General features: G+C 34.6%; 1 protein-coding gene across 1 annotated transcript in view; it reads right to left on the bottom strand.

Annotated features, from left to right (window-relative positions):
- Positions 1-17,824, bottom strand: part of LOC129227011 (glutamate-gated chloride channel-like) — a 122,072-nt gene extending 104,248 nt beyond the window's left edge. The window contains exon 1 of the mRNA XM_054861640.1: positions 17,763-17,824. The gene's annotated coding sequence lies outside the window, so the exon portion shown is untranslated. The remainder of the gene's footprint in view (positions 1-17,762) is intronic.
- Between the last annotated feature and the right edge of the window lie 2,940 nt (positions 17,825-20,764).

Here is a 20,764-nt window from a genome sequence, read left to right as displayed (position 1 = left end):
TTTTTTTTTTTTTTTTGTAAAGTTGAGGCAAAACTGCTGAAAATGCTTAGGCTCGCAACGGTCCATTTCGGAACTTAAGGTTACGTAGCTACGTTTCATTTTCCGTGCGCTGGTCCTCAAATAGGTTAAAATTGATTGTCAAGTTTCTTTAAAAAGTAAATTACGTATTCGGTTTTCAAATCATCCGAGATGCTCGATAACCGAGCATTCCACAACAAACAATATATTATACAAGAGAGAGCACGGTGGAGGGGGGTAAATGGCGCAGACCGCGCCATTGAAGTTTTGAAGAGGAGAGGGTAACTTAAGCGGGCTTTAATTTATTTTAGGGGGTTCAACGTCGCATTTGAGGGATGAGTGTCATCGTCACGGGGGGGGGGGGCACCACTGAATTATAAACACCTTGCGTTTAAGCATTTCATAAACGTTTTAACATGGCTGTCACAGCGTTAACAATCGCTTTAAAACGTTTACTCAACGAAGTGTGCTTTCTGAGTAACCCCATTAGAAAAAAAGCAGAAGCAAATATTTGATTCAATAACTTTATAGAATGACAGGGGTGACACATTTGAGAAGCAATTATTTGATTCTAAAACCTTATACACAATGACAGGGGTGTCCGTCCGTCCCCTGTGCGAGCTTTTTATGACAATCCCCCCTCCCCCAAGAAACGATAATCCGAAAAAGGGCTAAGACTACATTAAATTTTCAATTACACGGTTTGTACTATACCGGTCAAGGGCGCCCATATGCAAAATTTTAAGGGGGGGGGGCTCAGATATTTTCCCATTGGTTTAATAGGATATTTTCCCCATAGAAACCGATTTCAGTACAGATTAGAGTTATTAAAATTTGACATTTTTAATAACTTATTGATTAATTGCTGGAGAAGAAATGATTTTACATTGTCGCAAAAAAAAAAAAAAAAAAGTACTAAAAGCAAGGATGTTCTAATTTCAAAGAAGGGGGAGGGGGCTTGAGCCCCCACTTTGCCCCCCCCCCCTATATGGAAGCCCTTGATACCGGTTTAATATATTTTTAAGTTTAACAACTCTCAAGTTTAAACCGACTAGTGTCGCCCAACGACTTGCCCATATTATCATTATCCCTCACTTTTTAATAAAAATTGTACATACGTATGTATTTAATCTTAATAACTGTCAAGTTCAAAACAGTATGGAAAGCGTTTCTCTATCCTTTGCTTCAAGATTTCACTACCGGATCACACCAGGGGCGGATACAGAAAACCATTTGAAGGGGGGTGGGGGGGTCATGCTGAAGAAAGCCCTCCCCCATGAACGAAATTCCCATTTTAAGTACGAAAAAATTCTGAAACTTTTTTGGGGGTCAATAAAAAGCCCCAAATCGGTCAGGAATAAGGCACATAATTGGGGATAAACGTTGCAAATTAATTTCATAAGCAATAAAACAAAGTAGTAGTTCAAATATTTTCTTTGAAAAATAATTGATGTATTGAAAAGATAAGATACTGTCATCGTTTGCATGTTATGCATAAATTATTTGAACACAATGTGTACGGATACTATTCTCGAGAGTTCCGGGGGGGGGTCATGACCCCCACGACCCTCCATTGTGTCCGCCACTCACACAACACATGCCCCTCCGTAAATCTGCTCATATGATAATTAACAATTTTCGTTCTAAAAATATCGTTCGATTATTAAGGAATCTCTCAATTATCGAAAATTCGAAGCCAAACATTCAACTATTACCCCATTCGAATAAAGCAAGAGAAAAGCAATCATTCGATTTTAAAAATCATTCCAAATCTATCCATTTCAAGAGCAAATAGTACCACCTATGAAGCTTTTCCCCCAAGAGCAATACCCCCAAAAGAGACAAAATCCCCTAAAAATTACAATCCCGCAGTTTCCGTCAAAACTCCCCCCCCCCCTCCCCTCTTATTTGCACCCATAGGAATGAATTACACGAGAAGTTAACCACTTGTTTTATTAAGAAATAACTAAGTACCTTTGTGCCGAGAAGTAACATGAAATAACAAACATTTTGTATCCCAAATATACAGAGTACTGCAGAAACGTGCTTTGGAGTTTTAAGGTACCCTTTTTTCAACAAAATAGTAAGCTTTTACATAAAAGGGGCCATTCCTTTGTTACATATGGATGATTTTGGCCATTTTTGACCCCTTCCCCCCATGTAAGGGTACGTAAGGTTTTTTAAACCCCTCCCCCTATTTTTACGTAAGATTCCATTTCGTTTTTAGAAATAATGAAATAACTAATCTAATATCACTGGAATCGAAATTTAATTCACTATTATTAAATTAAACCTTTTTGCGTGAAGAAATATTTACTAAAAAGTTGGAATCTAGACTGAATGTGTGTTCGACATTTTTTTGTATATGATGCGATAGTAGTTTAAAATAAAACATGCCATACATAGTGCAATTCTTTTATTATGTTTTACATAATTAATTCTTCGTAAAACAAATAAAAAAGTCATCCAAATACGTTTTTATTTTCCAGACGCAAATGAAATATCGGCTTGGAAAATACTGCTTAAGAATGCGTTTGAACCCCTCTCCCCCCCCCCAAAGTATGCAGACATTTTTCCACCCCCACCCCCACGGGACCCTTACGTAATTAATGAATGGTCCGTAAAGACATCCAGTAATGTCCTTACATCCACAATCTCACTATTTTGCGTTGACAAAAGGGTTCCTTGAAACCCCGAAACACGTGTCTGCAGTGATCTGTATATTTGGACTCTAAAACGTTTGTTATTGCCTATTACACATGTATCATTACCCAATCGTATAGTCGAAGGTGAACGTAAGGGGGAAGACGTCCCCTCAGGTTTTCATCTTAAGTATTCCCCCTTTTTACCTGAACTATAATTTTAATGCCTCTCAAGTTAGAACCTTATATAAGCGCCTCCAACCTTTACTTCCACCACCGTTAGACACAACACATGTCTCCCACAGACCCGTCCATGTGTTTATTCATTAACACCTTTCGCTCAAAACATATCATTAGGCTACCAAGCATCCCCAAAGAATCATTTGATAATCAAGCATTCAACAGTATACATTCGATTATAACACTATTCAAATGAAACATTCGAAAGGCAATTATTTGATTGTAATACCATTTAGATCGCAAGGGGATCTATTCCTCAAGTGTACTGGCATACTTTTTAAAATTAGGGATCCTCTCTCCCCCCTCAAGAAGGACACTCCCTAAAAAAAGTCTAACGTCCATTAGGAATTTCAATGGCTCAGTCTGCGCAATGACCCACCTCCCCTGTGGGTTCCTTAGCGCAGCCCGTCTTTCTGGGGGAAGGGTAAAAAGGTTTAAATGCAAATTTTTTCGGAAGACAGAAAAAAACCATGCTCATTCATAAGTAAAATCATTAACTTTTCAAAGTCAGCCCTTTGACCGCCTAAATGACGGATCCGCCCCTGCAACTAAAACACTTCAGAAGCAAGGGTGCTCACCCGTCCTGAGGTCAAGCCCCCCCCCCTCAATATCGTAGAGATCTCCATCCAACAAATGAGAAAAATACTCCTTAAAACACCCCCCTAAAAAGTCAATAGCACAGTCTGCGCCATGACCCCCCCCCCTCCATAGGTGGGCACCCTTGTCAGAAGTCAACTATATTGAGAGGTTCATTCGATTATCAAATCGATCGAAGAATAACACTGCTCCAGTGATTGACATCTCGAGAACTCAAGATCTCGAGAACTCAATATCTCGAGAACTCAACATCTCGAGAACTCAACATCTCGAGAAGTTCAAAGCGAGAACTCGAGCAGTTGATCGCTCGAGAACTCAACATCTCGAGAAGTTCAAAGCGAGAACTCGAGCAGTTGATCGCTCGAGAACTCGGGAAGTGACAATCGAGAACTCGAGCAGTTGATCGCTCGAGTTCTCAGAAAGTGATAATCGAGAACTCGAGAAGTTCATCGCTCGAGAACTCGAGAAGTGATAATCGAGAACTCGAGATACGATAATCGAGAACTCGTGGTAATCGAGTTCTCGAATGATCTTGAATAATCGAGTGATTCGATTATGAGAACTCGATTATGCCCATCACTAGTGTGTAGGGTTTAGACCCCACCGACCAGGGGTTTTCCCGCTCGCGGAGGCCGGTGGACAGTGTTATTCATAGAGTCAAGTTTTAAGTTAGCCTTGAATGAAAGCAAACAATTTGTAACCACGACGATGACAATTTGTTCTTTTAATAAATACTAGCAAAAATACCCGGCGTTGCCCGGGTCAGTAATAGTTATGAGAAACAATCGTTAGTTGTTCTTGTTTTCTGTTTTAAGCGAAGGAATTCAAAACAATCTTTTTTGACGTGATTAAAAATCGAGCTTCTTTCTTACTCATAAAACTAAAATAGCAATAAGTATAAAGAACAAAATAGTATTCATTTAGAAACGAAAGCACGACATTTAAGCGTATACGAATTTGAAGAATTTCCGAAATATGAAATTAAACTTTACATGTTTAAAAATATTTATCTGTTAGTACTTTTTTTTTTTACATCTAAAACCTTCTCTGTATGGCTATTGATGTACGAACTGTTTTAGAAAACGTAGCCGCTCGTGTTCCCTTTACACTTGCTTTAGTTTTTTTTGGGGGGAAATTTCTATTATTGTGCGCACTTAGTGCGGTTTAAAATGTTACCAAATTTGCGAGAATCATTTTGGGACACCTTCGATAATACTCCCCCCTCTTACTAATTTTTATTATAGAAATATTGTCGCCAGATGCTGAGATACTTTTGGTCCAAATAAAATGTCGCTAAACGGTTTCATCCCAAATGTTTCCAAAATAAGTAGTAAAATTTGGCGATTGTTTGAAATTGCGCAAAAATAAAAATTTGTGGAAGGTTTTTTGCTCTTTATGGATTTGCCTTATTTAGTTGCTGTATTATTTTACACAGTAAAAAAATTTTTTTTTCAAAGATTCTTTGATTGGCGATATTTTGTTTACATGGTGTAAGCTGAGAAACATTATTACGCAGCCTTTGGCTTCAAAAACAGCGGCAGTTGTAAAAACTACCAAATGCATCAGCTACTGAATCTTTCTGCAAAAATTTTGGCGATATTTCAGCTGATTGATTGGATAGTAAGTGTCCAATCCGCATAAATAATAATAAAAAAAAACCCGTTATTTTCATTTATGTTCCGCTTAAATAGAAAATGATCAGCCAAATCCTTTAATTTTTAGCCAATCTTGTGGGAAAACGTTACTTTAAGATTTGACTTGAGAAAAGCCTCAAAAAGTCAGACGAAACGCAAAAATATTCAACAATACAACAATTCTTGGGAGTTGAGATGACATAAATAATGACGGGTTGATGAAAGCCTTCGAACAGGGAACAAAAAAGCTCATAACTCGTTTTTTATACAACTTAGAAACTTCGAACAAATGCTATCTTCAGCAGAAAAATTGGCGCTTTCGATGGACATATAATGTTAGTATGTGCACGTTTTTTTCCACCCCCATATTGGGGCATTTATGCGAAAATTGGGATTAAAATTGGAATAAAAAGGGAACTATCAATCGGATTTTTTTCGAACTGGTCTATAAACCTTCCCAGTACCAAACTGAACAAACGGTGAAAGTTTCAGCCAAATCTGCCGGGTAGTTTCTGAGATCTTAGGGAACAAATTTACCAAACTCCATTTTTATATATATAGATTAAAACAACGAGCTAAACGTATTCTTGTCATAGTAATCTGAACGAGATGATGTGTGCATCACATGACTTCCTTTTACTCCAATTTAATGTCATTTTCTCATTATTGGCAGTTTTAATATGATTCAATAGTCTACTCTCTAAATATCACTAACAGTGGCCTAATTAAAACAAGATTAAAAGAAAAAATTTAAAAAAAATCGCCAAATTTGTCGCCAAGTTGGCGAGAAAACTTGGCGACCAAAAGACTGGCGATATATCGCCAAGTGTCCGCCAAATTATAACACCACGTGGGTTTACATCGAAATTAACAATGATTTCCCCCCAAAAAGGGGCAAAAGACCCCCTTTGAAGTATACGAATGCAACCAAAAAGGAAGGTGCACAACTAGACGCCACTAGGGGTCTATGTACCAAATTTCAACTTTCTAGGACATTCCGTCCTTGAGTTATGCGACATACATACACACATACACACATACACACACACGCACATACGCACATACATACGTACATACAGACGTCACGAGAAAACTCGTTGTAATTAACTCTGGGATCGCCAAAATGGATATTTCGGGTATCTGTACGTTCCTAGGCACATATCCACGTGTGGTTAGGTTGAAAAAAAAAACTCAACATTCATTTGGGGGTGAGCAAAATGGAAATTAAGGCCGATTTTTGGGTGAAAATTTTTTCGCGAATACTTCCTTTTTTTGTAAAAGGAAGTAAAAATTCGAGCAACATCAGCTTTGGTCGAGTGAGGATAATAAGTAATTCGTGATTGCTTAATAATGGCATCCATGAATTGTTATTTTGTAAATTTAAAACGGTCGCAACCATATGGGTATTTTGAGTCTTATGGGTATTTTGAGTCATTAGTTGTATTTACAAGGTGTCCTTAAAAAGACTGACTGTTTTCAAAAAATTATTACAGGAGAACGGTTATAAATGATAAAAAACAAATTCTTGCAGAAAATTCAGGTGGTGGGCTCTAAATTTTTTTCCCTTAGAGTTCCACAAAAATGTTTCAATAGATGGCGCTGCACCATACTATGCCGTTAAGTCAAAAAGGAAGAATTGAAATTCACCGATTTTCCCTCCGATTGCGACATGGGATTACAACCGACAATTGTTTGAAAATATTGTTTTTTTTTTTTTTTTTTTTTTTTTGTTCATTATTTTTGAAAAATTATGATGTAATTTTCTTTTTCTTATTTACTGGCTTACTATCTGCAACGCCATCTGTTGAAAAAAATTCAACTAAAATTTTTAACTCAGGGGGGGGGGGGGGGAATTTACGACCCACCACATGAATTTTCTGCAAGAAGTTTTTTTTATCATTACCGTTTTCCTGTTATTAATTTTTAAAAACAGTCAGCCCTTTTCAGGACACCCTGTAAATACAATAGGTTATTATGAGCTCCGAACACATTATGAAATACTAGTTGCGTAGAGCAGGTAATCTCGATGTACTGCGTTAGTACCCTATGGAGAAAAAAGTAATATCTCGCGGCAAACATCCGATAGACTAAATCAGGGGTGCCCAATCTTTTTTTACCCTGGGGCCGCACCTTATAAATCTTGCTGACAAGAACACATATAAAAGTAAAATATCTTCAAATCTTTTTAGATAAGATCGCTCATTTTGAAGAAGACTGCCACAATATGAAGAAATGAAATTTTTCATTAGAAGCCTTTGAAGTCGAACTCCTCAGGTAATTTGCATTAAGAAAAGCAAGTTTGCTGTGCTCTCCAGTGGTTAGTATTAGAACAAAATACTTGTCATTATTTTCCAAAATAATAATAATAATAATAACAATAATAACAGCATTTGAAACTCTTTAAGCGAAAAAAAAAAAAATTCGTATTGTGGCACTCATTTTCCAAACGAGCGATACATGTACAATGAAAAAAAAAAGAAAAAGAAAAAAAATTAAAAATTAATTTGAATTTTGACCTCTTGAATTCAAATTATGTTTTTCGCAATCACGTCTGTGTGTGTGTGTGTATATAGGCGTGTCTGTATATGTGTGTGTGGGGGGTATGTGTGTTTGTGTGTAAGGGGGTATGTGTATGTGTGTGTAGGCATGTGTGTTTGTGTCTGTGTGCAGGTATGAGTGTGTAGGTAGTTGTGTGTATGAGTGTTTGTGTGTGGGGGGGGGATGTGTATGTGTGAGTAGGCATATGTGTTTGTCTGTGTGCAGGCATGAGTGTGTGGGTAGTTGTGTGTAGGTGTATGTGTATGTGTAGGTGTCTGTATGTATGCGTGTGTGTATGTGTTTGAGTGTGTGTATGTGTTTGTGTATGTGTGTACGTGTATGTATGTGTGTGTATGTGTGTGTGTACGTTCGTGTATGTATGCGTGTAAGTATAGGATATGGACGCAACCTGGAGACGGTTTTCGCTAGAGGAGCAGCATCGTGAGGCGGTCGGTCGACGGTGATGCTGCAGAGGGTGCTGGCGGGAAAATAAAATGATAGCACATCAAAACAGTCAAATGAAAGCAATAAGCAATCGTGGTTGCTCAAAAAATGGAAAAGGAAAGAAAATTAATTAACCAAGAGTTTTGTTATCATTATTATATGCTTATTTATTTATTGATACAAAGTTTTCATCTGTTTCTTAGGAACCAATTTCTGACTATTTGGCCGAACATTTGAAAAATAACTCACAATACCGAATAAAGAAGATTCATTGTCTTGGAAGGTTCTAGAATACATTTTGTGATTCGCAACATTGAACATAACGGCGGGTTATATGAATCAGCTTCGCGGGCTGCATATGACCGGCGGGCCGTAGGTTGGGCTCCATTGGTCTAAAAGCCTAGAAATCTACATAATAAAAAAATCAACAGTTTTTAAAAATCTTCATTAGAACATGGACAATCTTATATAATTAATAACTGAGCGTATGTACCTATGTATCTATATGTCCGAGTTTCTTCTTCCGAACGACAGTAAACTGACCATCGAACCAGGTATCAATGGATTCGTAATCTTCCCGTCTTTATGTGTAGACGGGAAGATTTAGGCTATTTAACATAATCCTCCGATAATAATTAGCAGAGATATCAGTTAACAAGAAGTTCTGTCTAGAACTATACGAGCCTACTTTCCCATATACCCATACTACTTTCTAGTACCTGATCAATATTCTCAAAAATAGCTAAAACCGCAAATTTTTTCAAACCTATTTTTAAATACTTTAAGCTGATTTCTAGGAATAAAATATTCCTCACTCATCTAAAAACTAGTATGTTGTGGCCATTACGAAACTTTCTTCTATATTTTTCTTTTTTTTTTCCTGATCCCTCCCCATGCTTGACGAGGAAGCAATATTCCCAACAAAAACAAAATTACACATGCAAAAACTTGACGACCATCCCAATGTCTGAATTATTGCAAAAGCAAAGCAAAGAGCGAAAATTGAAAGTTATTTTAAAAGCCTTGCTTGAATTAATTACAAATATTTTATTTGTTAACAAACATAAGATGGCAACAGTTAAAAATTTTAAATCATTGAGATAATATTTCCGATCATTTCCATACAATTAAAATCACGAGAAATACGCAGACGACAATCTATTACGATTTATCTTTCTTATTGTTGCATTAATAAAGCTATTTTTATTCAAAAAAAAAATCCACACCTCTTGGAGCGATTGGCGTCAAAATTGAACCATAGCCTGTTTACATATGTATTGACATATATCCCAAATTTCAACCAGAACGTTGCATTACTTCTTGAGATAGGGCACTCACAATGGAAAAAAAGAACGGGCGATTGCGCTACCCCCTTTTTAGCTGTTGACACCAAAATAAAATCAGCTCTTATACCCACTAAGGGCTACTTGCCGATAAATTTTTCTTTCATTCTGTTCATTATTTCTTGAGATACAGCAGTCACAATTGACGACAAAAAACGTTCTATAGCTCAACCCCCGTTTGAGTTATTGACACCAAAATTGAATCAGCACCTGTTTCTGTTAATGGCAACATATGGACCAAATTTTGTCTGATTCCGCCAGTTAGTTCCTGAGGAATAGCAAGCACGTGTAACTCAAAAAACGTCCCATTGCTCCACCCCCCTTGGAGGAATTCGCGCCAAAAACCAATGGGCACAAGTTCACATAGGGGCACATATGTGTACCAAATTTCGTTCGATTTCATGCGGTAGTTTTTGCTGTAGAGCGGCCACAAAAAACTGGTCACACACAGACGTGACACACACACACACATACACACATACATACACACACACAGACAGACAGACATTTTCCAAAAATAGTCGAAATGGACTCAGCACACCTCGAAACGTTCGAATCCGTCAAAATTCGAAATTCGAAAATTTGCACGAATCCAATACTTTCTTCTATGTATTAGATATAGAAGAAAGTAAAAATTAGATGCGTAAAAAAAAAAAATTAAAAAAAAGCAGCACTTTTTAAACAAAGCAGCTAATACACTTTTTTCCATTAAAAAAAAATCTTTAACAGCTTTCAGAACGAAAAAATAATAATTAAAATTAATAAGGTCATTAAAATAAATACATCATATCAAAAAAAAAATCGTTTCTTTTTCCCCTGTTGCCAAAAACATTTTTTAAAATGAATTAATGCACTTACCAAAACAAAAACAAAAGCAATAAAATGTCAACTAAAAGGAATATTTTTCATTGTCAAAAAAAAAAAAAAAATAATAATAATAATCGTCTGCGCATATCTTTATGTAGAAACATAAATGACTTCTAGGTTATTCGCCAAAAACTGAGTACCTAAATTGAAACTTTAGCGTAAAAATAAAAACAAGTCATATCAACAATAATTATTTCACAGTTAAAACCATAGCTGCGGAGTCGGAGCCGAAGTCAATCTCATTTTGAGATAAAGGAGTCGGAGTCGAATATTTAAGATTCGGAGTCAGTCATTTGTCCTTTGTGTATAAATTTTTGCCAAAGCTACGAAGTCAGAGTCGAAGTCGGAGAGTCGGAGTCCGACTAATTGTCGGGCACTAGAGTCGGAGTCGAAGTCAGGTGCCTCTAAATTCTCGGAGTCAGAGTCTGGAGTTTGTCGTCAAGAGCTATTTCCAACAAAAATTTGTTTGAAGTAAATCCGCCTTCAAGTACGGAATTTACATTGACTTTCAGTTTCCCTGTAGGCGCTAATGTTAAGGAATTTGAATGTTCAAAATTGTACGGAAAATTGTTCAAATCAAAAAGATATTTTATATACAAGTTTTTCATCAAAAGCTTTTTCCTACAAGGTTTGTTTGAAGCAAATTTGCCTCACAGTTCAGAATTGGCTTGAATTTCCCCGTAGGCGCTAATGTTAAGTTTTTTTTGAACTGTTCAAAATTTAACAAAAAATAGTTCAAATCAAAAATTGAAATATAGGAATGAGGTGTCCCCGCTGAGATCTTTCGAACAAAAAAAAGTTTGTTTGAATCGGATTATTCATTTAAAAGTTATTAGGGGGGGGGGAGGAGACAGACAGACCGACAGACATTTCCCCCCATCTCAATACCCTACTTTCCAATTTTTAATTTTTCGATATTTAATTGATTATTTTTGACTTTTTTTTTTGTTTTTCGCGACATTTTTAAGATGCATTAAGTCTTCTTTCATGCTTTTTTCTTCTTTTTCTGACTTTTACTGGGAAGTAGACTAAAAACTAGACTTAGATTTCAACAGAAAATCCCTGTTTTTCGAAGGCTTTCCTCCATTCAAATTATTATTTAGTGCTTCATCTCAACTTTCCGCAACAATGCTTTTACTAAAAAAATTTATAGGGTGAAGAAAATCATCGAGACGATAGAAAGATCTAGTGTCATTTTTTGTCTCGAATATAAGCAAATAAAATTCTGGGTTTTGTTTTAAAGGCTTCTTCTCTATTCTTGGGATTTAAAATGTTTACTTTTTGGTTATTTTTCCGAAATCTGCAGCAAAATTTTACTGATTTTTTTTTCGTTCAAGCATGATTGTTGAACACGCGTCACTTGACATAACTTTTATTTTCGAGTTGGACCGTGCAAAGCCGGGCGGCGTAGCTAGTATTAGGTTAAATTCTAATTAGAATAAGTACAACAACCCATAAAAATCCCCGCTAGAGGTAGTACACAACAGTCAACAGATCCTTGCAAAATTCAATAACCCTTACAAAACTCTTCTAGAATAAGGATAACAGTTCCTAAGTAATTTCAAAATTTCCTAACAATTCGCATTACAATAAGAACAACAGTACCGAGATAACGTCAACAGTTTCTAAAAATCTCCATTAAATTAAAATCAACAGGCTCTAATAATCCCCATTAAAGTATAGTCATTCGGTAAAATCAGAATTTTAATCGGGAAATTGAGAATTTTCTTATTTAAGTTTCACGCAGGATTTTCTATTTTTACAGCTTTTTCCAGACGCTTGTCCGTTTACTGGATGGTTTCGTTTGTTCACGGAGCCTGTTTTTCTTTGTGCATCTAGTTAATGCTTTAACTAAAAGTTGTCTGGATCTTATAATATCTGGATATTTATAAACCTGAGAGATTCGCTACAGAGCAATGGGGTGGTTTCCTTCAGTCAAAAGTACTACTTTTAGTCACTGAAATTGACAGAATGAGTAAAAAAATAACATGAACCCAGAAAATACTTTCATTTTCCCAACAGTTATTTTTTAATAAATATTTTAAAATGTCCGATTTTGAAAACAAGGCGTGATCTTTATGACGTCACAAATGATGCAATTTGGCGCATCTTTCTACCACGTTTCCACGTTATGATAACCAAGAAGCGAATTAAATATTACGCTCTACGCTTGCTATGAACCATATCGTTGCCAATACACGTGAGTAAAGATGCGAATTAAATATTTTGCTCTGTGATTGGCAACCCTAACTGGCATTTCATCATTTGTGATGTCACACGACAGAAGCGTAAACATTGTAAGCGTACAGATTTCAGTAATTTTTTAAAAATATTAAACTTAAACAAATTCTTTGAAAAATGGTCAGATCCTATGTTTTTAAGCATGCTCTTTCAGAAAAAAATACTTTTAAAATTTTGGAAACGACCCCATTACGAGGCCTTTTCCAATACATCCTTCAAAAATTATGATCCAAAACCAGGCTTGGATCTCTAAATTTTGCAGTCCATGCAAAATACCATTTAAATTTTGAGAATTACTTCTGCTTTACCTAGTGTATTAAATATTTTATTTTAACATCAACAAATGAAAAAGCATATTTTAGCACGGATACTGCGAAGATAATTCTTAAAAATTCATTCTTAAGGGGGTCCGGGACACATTTTGAATTTTTTTTATTAAATACTTTAGAGTTTTGAAATTTTTTGCACTGATTCACCACCTATTTAATAAGTAAAATCATAACATAAATATTAAAAAAATATTTAAATTTAATTTTTTTTAAATGGGGTTGCTTTAAATTGCTATAACTTAAAATATTCTAGGTCAATTTTCAAATTGTTTTCAAGAAATTATGCACAAATATCTAAGCTGTAATTTTTATTCGGCGATTTTAAAAATATTTACTCAATAAAAAAATAAAAATATTTAAAGGAAAAATTCGAAGATCCCTTTTTTTTTTAAAATAAATCTTATTTTCGGCAGTAAACGCTTTTTTAAAATTCGCTGAATAAAAATTAAAGTAAACTGTTTGAAAAAGATGTGCTCCAAATTCCATTACGTTATCTTTATCAGTTCCTGACTTATAAGAGTTTGAATGCAAGAAATTGGGAAAAATTGCATGGAGAAAAATGCGTTCAAAGTTTTAAAGTTAAATGCAATATTAGTTAAATACATGCCACAAAAATAATTATGTCCTTCGTTCTAATTAAGATAGAAACAAGATTCAAACGTCCTTTTATGCAGAAAAAAACGAAGTTGTTTTTAAAATGATAAAAAAAAAAAAAAAAAAATCAAAATTTTACGATACCCCCTTAAATTGAATCGATTCTTATACTTTACGGGGTAAGACATTTGTCATTTAAAATTTTTACATTATTCGAAACTATTTAACGATTTTTCATATCCACTGTAATTGTTGTGACAAATGCAAAAGAAAATCGTATTTTAGAACCTTAGCAATATTTTAAACATTTAAAATTTAGGCCTCCTTCATACAAAGGAACTTACAGGGTACCCTGAAAAAAACTGAGTGTTTTTAAAAATTTATAACAGGAAAACGGTAAATGATAAAAAATAATTCTTGCAGAAAATTCATGTGGTGGATCGTAAATCCCCCCCCCCCCAGAATTCCAAATTTTAGTTGAAAATTTTCCAATAGATGGTGCTGCAGGTAGTAAGCCCGTAAATCAGAAAAAAAAAAGAAAATTACATCATAATTTTTCGAAAATAATAAACAAAAGAACAAAACTATTTTCAAACAATCGTCGGCTGTAATGCCATGTCGCAATCGGAGGAAAAATCAGTGAGTTTCAATTCTTCTTTTTTGACTTAACGGCATAGTATGTGCAGCGCCATCCATTGAAAAAATTTTGAACTAAAATTTGAAACTCTGAGGGAAAAAATTTAGGGCCCACCACATGAATTTTCTGCAAGAATTTGTTTTTTATCATTAACCGTTCTCCTGTTATAAATTTTTGAAAACAGTCAGTCTTTTTCAGGACACCCTGTAGTTAATTCAACATCCGAACAGGCAGTTATCAGAGAGCGTAGCCAGGTAGAAAAGTGAAGGAGTCGCCCGGCATCCTTCACTCGACAGTCGACTCATCAGGCACACCTGGCACATCTGCTGTAAAGCCCTCGATCCGTCTCTTAAGTGGCGACACGCTCCAGCGTCCGCCATTTTGTGTCGTTCCGCAACTTTCTCCCTATCTCAACAGTAGAAAAATGCAGAGTTTCGCTCATTGAAAAGTATCTTTTTATCAATGAATGTTTGCAGATTTTTGATCGTAACTTATGTAACTGATAATATACATACAAAAATGTTGAATTTTACCTTAGTAAAATATTTTTTTATTATTAAACCGAATATTAGTAAAAAGGTGTTTTGAAGAAATTTTCGACTATTTTTAAGAGTAATTTCTTTTTTTCCCCCATATAGACCTTCTGAGTTAAATTACTTGAAGTGTTTTAAATATGCGTTTTATTATTAGAAAGTTGGTGTAGTAGAACCAGGGGCGGATACAGAAAAATCTCTCAGAGGGGACCCGGGAAATTGAATAGCACCTCCTCCTTCCCCCTGCCACATACGGGGTTTCATAACAAAGTTTTCATTACTTTATTTTAAAATGTCTTTTTTTAAATTTTTTTAGGATCCCTTAAGCTAATGATCCACTTCTAAGAACATACATATTATGTACCAATATACTTTGAATGTGGACGTAAAACATCTTTAACGTTTCAAGCCAATTAAATACTAAACCATAATAATGTTACCGAAATGCTATACAATTAGCGGTTTTAATTTTAGGAACAATGTCGTAATGATTATAACACGAAGGCAAGGTTATTCAATAAAAAAATATACCCGTACCTCATTTGAGGTTTTAATATTATTTTATAGTATTTTAACTATAAAATATTTTTTAATTAAGAAAATCATAGCTATTAAACATATAAGTTTTACTGAAAAATTCAGGACAATTTCTTTGTGGATTTCGAAGCAGTTGCTGATTGTTCTTGAAGCCATGATACAGCTGAGATAACATATTCATATTACATACCGCCTCCATTAATATCATGGTTTTCTCTAGAAACTACGATATGATTTCTTTCATTTTGCATTTTTTATAAGCTGAAAAAGAAAAAGCTATTATTTCGCAAATAGCTTCCTGGATCAAAATAATTCTTTTAGGCACGCCTGCACATTTTTTGAAGAATGTTAGTTATTGATTCCATCAAAGAAAAATTAATGGACGAATCGCAATATTACGTTCCCTTGAATTCAAAACCAGCGAGTTAAATGCATAAATGTTTTCTGCCACTCTAGGACTCCAGTATGATTTCTTTAGCAAACAAAAATGCTATTATTCAAAATATGCTCTATGTGTGTTTTGTGTTCTGTTTAATTAACTATATAAAAAACGCTATGGAGAAGTCGATTAAAAAATTGTGAATAAAATATTTAAATAAATTCATCCTTTTGGGGGGGGGAGGGCACGGGCCTCCTCCCCTCTTAAATCCACTACTGAGTAGAACAGTAGTGAGCTAAATTAATTGTGTCATAAATTACTTGTGGGCAACAGTTTGAACTTATTCATGCAAAGCAGTACCATTTATATTACTAATGTGTGTAGTTTTCTTTCTTTCTTTTTTTTTACCAACACTTTCTTGTTTCTCATGACGATTTTACATTAAAAAATGCCTTCCATTTAAACCTGATTTTTAAGGATACTACTAGTTCTTAAAAATTCAACGAACTGATAATAAAATGTAACCAGTTTTAAATCAATATTTAAAAAAATAATAATAATAATTGAAATATTTGATACTAATAGGAATTCAAATAAAAGAATGCAGATTACATCTGTGACGAAATCAGATACTGGGATAAATCATATATATATATATATATATATATATATATATATATATATATATATATATATATATATATATATATATATATATATATATATATATATATATATATATATATATATATATATATATATATATATATATATATATTAAAAAAGTTTTCACATCAAAATAAAAATTAAACGAAAACAGATTTTTTCCGGGCAAAAAAAAAAAATCTTCTCGTAATTATATAACTTGGCTTGAGTTACATGCTACTGTAATCTCAAAGAAGCTTAATTTTTTTAATGAATATTTTCATACTTTTAATATCTTAATTTTTACGGCCAACATAGATAAATAATTAACTTGGCAACACACTGAAACTCATGGCTATGACACAATTAAAAGCAAAACGACGTGTTCTTAAAATAATTTTGCTACAGTTACTGAGACACTTTGAAACTAACTAAACAATAGAAAATTTACATTGAAAATAAATAAAATAAGTAGTATATTAAAATTTGGCGGTTTTGTTATCTTAAACTCAGAAAAATCAGTTTTGAAAACAGGGCAAATATTTTACTACTGCTAGCAATTTATTAGGTGCCGTTACATAGTTGAGCGTTACAATATTTGAAGGAACTACTTATGATGATTTTAGTGAATGTCCTTATTATCCCCTGAAAATTAACAAACCATCAGACAGTTTCATAAAAAGTAAAAAAATATTACAATTTCAACAAGAGTTTCATAAAGTATCTGAAATTGCGCAGCAGTATTGATGAAAACATTTAAAATACATAAATAATCTTTCAATGTACTTCGATATAGTAATTTTGAACTGTTAGAACATCTTAATGCACTACACCAAGACATCTTCACATTAGAGATAGCGTTTGGTGAAAAATACGAATAGCAAAGAGAAAATATCTAGTATTCCGCACAGTGAAATCACACAGGCAACGACACAAAATGGCGGACTGAACCCACGTGACTGCCCGCCTCCAATCGCAGTCGAAAGCGGCGCGCAGTGCATGGATCAAAGTGTGTCGCCACTTAAGAGACGGATCCAGGGCTTTAATCTGCTGCTACCATTCTTATCCCGATAAGTTAAATCAACGTTTTTGTTGATTACACTCATCAAAACATTGCCAAGTGTTCAATCTGCACACGAGTAAACTACTTGAGTTAGCTCGGTTTAGTTTTAACAGCGTTGTGAAGCAGTTGTTCCAATAAATTTGGTTTATTTGAAGAAAAGTTGATTCAAATAAGTTGCCACTTGTGAAGACAACGAAAAACGGCAGTCAACTTGTTAACAGGCAACTTTTTCGAAAAGTTGATTCAACTGACCGCCTCTTGTGATGGTGGTCTTAGGTATCAGATTTGTAAAAACTTATTCTAATTACTTATCTTCTAGGACCCTTTTGAGGTGTTTGTACGAAGTCTAAAACTCTCTTCGATATTTTACATTTTTAAAAGTTAAGGTCGAACCACGGGAAATGTGTTTGTTATTTTTCAGATTGATAGTAATCCCTGAACCATTCCACATTAGTCTACTGAGCAGAAAACTGAAATTCACCTGTGTTCCGGGCAATCAACCAGCGTTGATCTTTGCAGTGTTTGAAGTCTTCAGACGAGTCAGAAAAGTCATCGTAAAGACTTCGATATCACCTGCAATAGATTGTACATTAGTAAAATACAAAAGTTAGTTTAAAAATGGATCAATATATTGGTACTATTACAAAGAGCAGTCAAAGATATGAAAAATGCTAGCTACAGTAGAATACCAATCATCCGAATCAATTGAGATCTTACTCCATTCTGATATTCAAAAATTCAGATAGTTGGAATGTCTCTCAAAAAAGAGTTTAGTTTAATAGGGTAGACCAGGGCACGTTTACGTGGATTTTTTCCAATGAATTTTCTAATTTTTATGTTTTAACTTAGGAAATTAAAGACATTGCGATTTTATGAAGCTGTTAACGGAGTCAAAACTGGTATATTCAGTTGTTGCTCAGTTTGTGTTTTTAACTGTTAAAAAAATTATTTTTGAGTTCAAGTCGGTTGCGCAAACTTGCCCCGGACACCCCGGGGCACGCTTACGCATATTTATTTTGACACCTAACGTGGTTCTGTTAGTGTTTTGAACATAATGTCTTACCATTGTTAAAATAAAGCAAATTTATTGCAGACTGAATAGTGTATAAAGTAAAAGCTGGATGGGCATAAAGACAGCACTTCATGATTGTAACCTATAAGATTCGACTTTGTAACTTAATTGAAAAATAAATGGTGATTTTCAAAATAAATAGCTTGAAAATACTAAAAAGGTTTGAGATAGTTCGGAAATATAAAAAGCGTCAGGGCATGTTTAGAAGTAAGACACCGTAAAAACGTGCGTAAAAGGTGCTCCGACGTCAACGCGTGAACTTGCCCCGTCGCCAAGTTTGGATTAATTTTTAACGTGAAAAAAAAAGTAATAACATTTCAGTTCATACAAGTACAATTCTCAAAAAAGAATAAAATTCTGTTAATTTTTGTATATTTGTTCTTTCTTAACTAAGTATTATTTATTCACAATAAGCTTCAAAACGATCAGCCCAAATTACTCAACTTTGTGGAAAACAGATTATTATTTCTGCATGCTAGACCGAAGCTCGACTGATAGTCAAAAACTGGTGAGAATATGTGTTAGAGAGCAGAATCAATCTGTTATGACTGTTGGTTTTCCCGTTATAATTCGTTTTGAAAAAAGGGCAATGCGTAAACGTACCCTTGTCTACCCTACATAACAGGGTCGCTTCCAAAATTTTAAAAGTATTTTTTTCTGAAAGAGCATGCTAAAAAATATAGGATCTGACTATTTTTAAAATAATTTGTTCAAGTTTAGTATTTTTAAAAAATTACTTAAATCGGTATGCTTTCATCGTTTACACGTTTCTGTCGTGTGACATCACAAATGATGAAATGCCATTCAGTATTGCCTTTCACGGAGAAAAATATTTGATTCGCATCTTTACTCACTTGTATTGGCAACGATATGGTTGATAGCAAGCGCAGAGCGCAATATTTAATTCACTTCTTGATTATCATAACGCGGAAACGTGGTAGAATGATGCGCCAAATTGCATCATTTGTGACGTCATCAAGACCACGCTTTGTTTTCAAAATCAGACATTTTAAGAAATCAATTTAAAAAAAAAACTGTTGGGAAAGTGAAAGTATTTTCTGTGTCCATTTTATTTATTTTTTACTCATTCTAACAACTTCAATGACTAAAAGTAGTACTTTTGAATGAAGGAAACAACCCCATTGAATGTATGCTGAAAATTAAGGAAAGAAACTATTTTTATAGAAAATGAAAAATTAATTATTCAAATGAAAAGGCAATACTTTTACTTGTCAAGCGTACTTTCAAGTTCGGTACATAAGTACAGTGTATACAACGTACTGTACTCCAAATAAAGATCATTGCTTTTTGAATATCTCTGACGAAGAAAAGTCTTTGGTTTCGCCGACGGAATAGCGCGAAGACAGAAGCATTATTTTGCGAATAACAGTACGCTTTCGTCTGATTTTTTTTTTTTTTTCGGAAATTCGGAAAGCGATTCAGAAAATAGGAGTTTGGATAATTGGAGTTCTACTGAATATTATTATTGCAACTGAAGTTTAAAAAGGTAAAAAAAAAAAAAGACAGAAATGGGGGGAAAAAAATAAAACCACGTTTTTGTAGCAAATATGAACAAAAAAGTAAAAAATAATCTTTGAATGAAAAGTACGTATGCTCAGTAGCGAGAAAATGTCCCACAATTAAGAAAAACTTAATTATTAGAATGAGCTGAAAATAATAGAAATAAAATCACTGATTAAAAAAAAAAACAGTTTTGATGCAAAAAAAAAAAAAAAAAAACCGTGTGGTGTCCAAATCAACCAGAGCGTGTGGGGTGCTCTCTATTTACAGGATGTTAAGGAAATCTTAGTCTAAAAAAGAAAATTGTTTAAAAAAAAACTTTCTGAGGTATCTATTCTTTTTTTGTTTTGATCCTAATTTCATCAAGTTTTGTCTGCATTCAAACAATATTGGTTTAAGTAATGTAAAAGTGATATAATACCGCATTTTTCTGCACAGGTGGCGCTGATATCAAAAACTAACCATAACAACAAAAACTCAGGGCATTCTTTTTACCAGAGGGAGGGGTTTTGACAACGACAAAGTGTCCCATTGACGGGTCTGGGTCGAAATCCCGACAGCCCAAACCCCGACAAACCAGAATTCCGACAGACGGTATCCCGACTGCCCGATATCCCGACAGGGTCGAAAGCCCGAATGTCAAAAATCTCGACATGGTCAAAATCCCTACAAGCCAGAATCCCGACAGGGTCAAAATCCCTACATGCCAGAATCCCGACATGGTCAAAATCCCGTCAAGTAAGAATCCCGACATGGTCAAAATCCCAACAAGCCAGATTTCCGACATGGTCCAAATCCCGACATGGTCCAAATCCCGACATGTTCAAAATCCCGACAAGGCAGGATCCCGACATGGTCCAAATCCCGACAAGCCAGAATCTCGACATGGT

Source organism: Uloborus diversus, chromosome 7 (assembly GCF_026930045.1).
Source record: "Uloborus diversus isolate 005 chromosome 7, Udiv.v.3.1, whole genome shotgun sequence".
NCBI classification, from domain to species: Eukaryota; Metazoa; Arthropoda; class Arachnida; order Araneae; family Uloboridae; genus Uloborus; species Uloborus diversus.
This window is presented reverse-complemented; position numbering and strand designations above follow the sequence as displayed.